A 6,214-nucleotide genomic window follows, 5' to 3' on the forward strand; every position below is an offset into this window, starting at 1 on the left:
AGGCTCCTCTCTTCTATGTTTAGCCAGACTTAAGATGACTGTAACAGAGAAAGTTTTCCCTGCTGCCATCTCTGACTCTACGTCAGCAATGAAGTAATGTATGCCCTCACTTTTAGGATGCTCTGCAGGATCCTAAATAATGATTATGTACACAATCACGTCAACCTCATTCAGGTAAAATGCCATATGCAAATAGGAATTTTTAATTGCTAGCTATTAAATGTGTTTTTTTTTCTTTTGCTAAGCCACAGTATAAGTTTTCACATAGAAAGAGAGAGTTGCAGAGGTGTTATAGAATCAGACTACTGAATGACAGTTATCTAATGCTCTAATTAAAGAAATGTATTTTCAGAAATATTTAAAACATGGGAGAACATTGCCAGCATCCAGTTTTCTGTTTAGAAATGATTTAAAATGTCCATATTAAAGAGCCATCCCATAATAACCCATTACATATGTACAAAAGGTAATGTTGTATGCTATAGTCATTGTAACCCTTTCTATGCCTTGTCTAGATACTTGTGTTGGTGAAATTTACTAAAAACTTTGCTCTGAAGTCTTAGGACTGTACAATTGTCCTTAAAAGCTAGTGTGGCCTAAAATTTTAGATTTACTTCATTTAATTTGCTCTGTAAACATTTTAGATAATTTTTTAAAATCTCCAGGTGTATTCATCAGATTAGTCTTTGTGGATAAAAAATTTACCACTACAAAGGAGAGAGATCAAGACAGTTTAAAATACTACTGTTTCAAGTGACAAAATTCGAGGTCAAGACAGTTTAAAATACTACTGTTTCAAGTGACAAAACTCAGAATGCATTAAGTGCTTAAATGAAAAGGAAATGTTTTAATGTTTATTTTTTTATCAAATTAATTTTCTTCCATTCATTAATTTGGTCTATTGTTTTCTTTAACAGTATTTTTTCTAGTGGACCTAATTTTTCTTCTACTTCTACTTCTTTTCTTCTACTTCTATGCTTAGAAACCTGTCCTCTCAAATATCTTACTAGATATCCATTAACTAAGTCATCTTTTTCTCCAATGCCAGCACCCCTTACTGAACTTTATATAGATAGAATCACATAGAGCATATTCTTTTATATCATATTGATGTTTGTAGAGCCATCGTGTTGTTTTGAACAACAGTAGTTTGTATTTTCTCATTGTTGTATCATTGCCTATTCTACAGCTTATGGACATTTGGGTTTTTCCATTTTGGGTCTATTAAAATTAGACTAATAGGCAGATTCTTGTATATTTATTTTGTTACATTTGGGTTTGGAATAAACCCAGAATTTCTAGGTCATAGGGTAATATATGCCTACGGTTAGTAGATAATGCTTGAGGGTTTTCAAGACATTGCACTAAGTTATGTTCCCACCAGCTTCACATCCTTGCAAAGACTTGTGATTAAAAGTTTAATTCTGCTGAACTTTAATCATCCTATAGGTATATAGTTATATTTCATTGTAGTTTTAATTTACTTTTTCTTATTGCTGTGAAAGTTAATTCTTCTTTTTGATCTATTTACTGGCCATTGGGGTATCATATTCTGCTTGCTCAATTCTCTTGCTCACTTTTTTTAAGTCAGGCTCTCTTTTGCACTCACATTTATTTGTAAGGAATTCATCATATATCCTGGATACAAATATGTTGTCAGTGATAAATGTTTTAAATCTCTTCTTCACTTTGTGGTTTGTCTTTTCACTTTCTGGTGGTGTCTTTGGATTAATAGAAGTTTTTAATTCTATTGTAGTCTAGATACAACAATTTATTTTTATGATTAGTGCTTTTGGTGTCCTTTAAAGAAATCTTTGCCTTTCCCAATTCATGAAGACAGTTTCCTATACTTCCCTCTAAAAGATTAGTGTTTTACTGAACACATTTTTCTTTACAAATTAATATTTGTGTGTGGCATAATTCACTTTACTTAATATGGGTATCTAATTAACTCAGTACCATTTGTTGAAAAGTCACTGCTTAGTCTACTGCTCTGAAGTGCCAACATTATTAGAAACCAAGTGACTATATATGTGTGGGTCTATTTGGGGGCTTTTTCCTTTGATTTACTTGCCTAACCTTGGACCAATGCCCCATGTAATTTTATGAGTTTCATATCAAGCATAAATCCTCCACCTTATTCTCTTTCTTATTGTTTCATTACCACAGGCTTGCAATATAAACACTCTGGGCTTTGAAATTAATCACACCTCAATTTGATTCCAGCTCCTAAATTTGCTATCTATTTGCTTGAAAATGTCATTAAAACTCTCTATTTCCCCATCTACAAATGGTGAAACAAACTCTCAGATGGCTCCCAATGAGCCCCACACCTTGGTATTCATGCCTTTGTATAATATGCCCTCCTCTTGAGTGTGGGCTGGACCTAGTGATTCACTTTCTTAATGAATAGCATATGGCAAAAATAATGGTATAGTGCTTTCAAGAGACTGTGGTCTCTGATGTGATGCCCTCTCTTACCTCACCTATTCACTTGATCTGATGGAGGGAGCTACTAAGTTGTGAGCTGCCCTGCGGAGAGACTCATATGGCACCAGCCAATAATAGCCAGTAAAGGAACTGGGACCTTAGCCCAAAAGTCTATGAGGCACTGAATCCTGACAATGACCACATAAACAAACTTGAAATTGTATCCTCCTCCAGTCAGGCTTTTAGAAGAGATCATAGCCATGGCTTTCATTTTTATTATAGTCTTGTTAGACTTTGTGGCAAAAGCACACAGCTAAGTCATGCATAGATGCATGACCCACAGAAACTAGGAGATAATGTTTGTTATCTTATGCAATGAAATTTGGGGAGTATTTGTTACCCAGCAATAGATAACTAATACAGTGTATAACCCACCATACAGTTTATGACCCTTGGAAGGCATTCAATATTGCTAGCTAATTAATAAACAAGTTTTATTGATTTTGCACAGCAGTTAGAATTCAGTTTAAAAAAAATGATTCAGGCCACTGAGCAAGTAATATAATCTCTGATCTCCAGAAGTGTTGATGTGACCCTCCCTAACATCTATAATTTTAAATGCTAGAGGAATGAGAAATTCCTGAGATAAAAGGAATCACTAATTTTAAAAGAGTGAACGTGCCTGGGTGGCTCAGTCACTAAGTATCTGACATCGGCTCAGGTCATGATCTCATGGTTCCCTGAGTTCCAGTCCACATCTGGTGAGCTTGAGCCCCACTCTGGGTGAACTCAAGCTCTGCTTCAGGTAAGCCTCACTTCTTTCTCTGTCTCTCTGCCCCTCATGGGATTCTCTCTCTCTCTCCCTTTCTCTCTTTGCCTCTCACTCACATGCACCCTCTCTCTCTCAAAAAAAAAAATTTTTTTTTAAGATTGAACTGCTATATCAGCTCTGGGTGACCATCCCAATCTTGCCACTAGGCCCATTTGGTTGTGATTTTTAACCCAAGAAGTTTTTCCTCAGGATTAAGCTGTAAATGGATTGTTCTTTGACTCACATAGTAAATTCCCCATATTACAAAGCAATTATAGAATCCAAATCTGTAATAACTTTGGTATAAAATCTGATTAATAGTCATTATAAAAATAGAAACTCAGTTCCTTTATGCTATGGTTCTCTTAATAAATCCTGGTGCCATAGTTATTTTTTCCATTAAACCATTGACCGTTAGATTTAAATTTAACTCCATTTATTTATGACATACTAATTGGAGTTTGTTTCTGTCACATCTACACAAAAGCAGTTTGGTCCCCTCACATCTTGATTTAGTCAGGTTGTTTTTTCTTCCCTAAGCAATATATTTTTTAATGTATGAATACTCACTTTTCCAAATACTCTTTGAAGATATTTTACATTTTTAATTAAATTTCTAGAATAACTCAATAAATAATAGTATGTAAAACATGTGATACATTAAGATTTCCTTTGAATATTTACAGACATACAATCCCTAAAGGGTATAATATAAGGGTAACAAATAAAAGTGGGAAGGGAAAATAAATAAGAAAATGAGCTAAAGTGGATTTTATTGCAAACATTTATTGCAATGATTACTGCAGTGATTATTACAAATATTTATTGCAATGATTAAGATGCTTATATTCTGAATCACAAAGCATAGCCATTAACTTTAATGGAAATAATCCTACCTAAAGCTCTGTGTATCTTCTGACATTTTTCATGACCATGCTGGAAAAAAATTATCCCCTAAATGAAAACTAGCAATAAGCTCATTAAATCATGTCAGGATTTCCTTTCCTTTGTCATGCTTTTGTCTAATGGGCTCTTCTTTTGAAGAAGGAAAGCAACTGACATGTAACATCTGGTATATCCAAGGTAACTAATGTCATTAAAGCTATCTTTTGCTCTTGTGTCTTCTTTTTTTACAGTTTTGAATTAGATGGCTCCAATGCTGGCATAATATTATTTTCTAATGTATCCATCATGACTCAGACTCTTTCTGAATCAGGGCCTGTGGGCCAGCCATCAACAACATTTTCCTTTTCTAGAACATGAGAGGTCTGAATTTTGCCACAGAGGCCTGTCTGCCAGGCAAACGGAACCTGCCAGTGCACACAGGAAGCAGGCCTATAATTTGAATGTTTGGCTTTTTGTAACTCTGGCTATAAAATAAGAATCATCAAGATAAAAAAAAAAAAAAAAAAAAAAAAGGTGGGTTGGCTGCTGTATTTACTACCCAGCCGCTCAAGAAACTCTCAGTTGTTTCTTTTTTTTTTTAATCTTTGACCATACTAGCAATCAATATCAGCTCACATTAACAGCCAGTTTTAAAAGCATAGTATAACTGTGCAGTTCTACCAATGTGTCCATTATCTCTGACACTTCTGAAAAACTTCAGCTGTGTCTAAGATCCTTTAAGAATACACACACATGCACACACACACACACACACACACACACACACACTCTTAATTAAAAGCATCTTGCAAATACTTTTGAATGCTTTCTAAAGTAAGAAACTCCTTCAATGCTCTTTGTTTCTGGCCCTTGCAAACATTTGAATAAATATAATGTATTTCCAGGGACAATTGGTGTGTTAAACACCCAATGGACTTAAAGTGGGTGTTTTTAATCATATCATCACATGTAATTTCATATTATTTTTCTACTCTGGAGGTAAGGACAATTTATTCTTTGTATTTATAAAATGACTTTGGGGAGAGGGGTAGAGGGAAAGAGGAGGAAATGAATTTTGATTTGGTCTTAAAGACTATGCTGGATTCTCCCAGCCAGGAAAGAAGGATAACAGCATTTCTGAGTGGGAAAATGATCCAAGCCAAAGCCTGGAAAAGCAGAGCTGCTAGAACACTTAGGGAATCCCTATTTTACAGATAAAAGTACAGATGTGGATAGGTGGTCAGGGATGAATGTTAAGAGTTTGCATGCCATGCAATTAAATTGGGGCTTGATTCTTTGGAAGTTGGAGGGCAACAGGTGCTTTTAAGCAAAGCAGTAGTATGTTTCAGACAAATCATTATTTGCTTATAGGGAGGAGAGAGAAAAAATAATGACAAAAGAAAAGACCATCTAAATGGATATTCAAACAATCATGGTCAAGGTATTTTGGCCATAAAAATATCTGAATCCTTTTCGTCTAATTTCTTGAAAGCTTTCTTCTTGACCAGCATTTTTTTTTACTTATCATTTTGACTTTCCATTTGGCTCATTATCTTGAAACTTAAAATTGCTAGGAATACCAATTCAATACACAGGCCTATACTATTTCTAAGTTTATATAATCTGCAAATATTAATGTGAATAATCATGCTTTAATTTTGTGTCTGATTAAACCCTTCTTGAATAATAATATAATTTTCTACTTTTGCTCAATTCCTGATGCTATGAACTGTCAATCACGTTTATAAGAAATACAGCTGTATTTTTTGAATTATGTCAAAGTAAAGGTTATTTCTTGGGCACAGTATGATGCACTTGATTTTGCAAAAGAAATTCTAGGGAAAGATTAGAATCCATATAAGACCTGTTACAAAGCCAAGCCTAGCTGGCTGGCACGTCTGATTCTATGTCTAATTCCTTACTTCTGTTTTTCCTACAACCTCTACAGATGTTCCTCTCATCATCAGAGTTCACAGGGACAGTAACAATCACAGCAATATGGAGAAACAGGCCAGAGAACTGAGCTGTCAATTTGACGAACTGCTCCAGTGGATAGCTGGTTTTAATAATGGTCAAACTTAGGCAGTG

The sequence above is a fragment of the Herpailurus yagouaroundi genome, unplaced genomic scaffold, assembly GCF_014898765.1.
Source record: "Herpailurus yagouaroundi ecotype Mexico unplaced genomic scaffold, PumYag 28, whole genome shotgun sequence".
Lineage (NCBI taxonomy): Eukaryota > Metazoa > Chordata > Mammalia > Carnivora > Felidae > Herpailurus > Herpailurus yagouaroundi.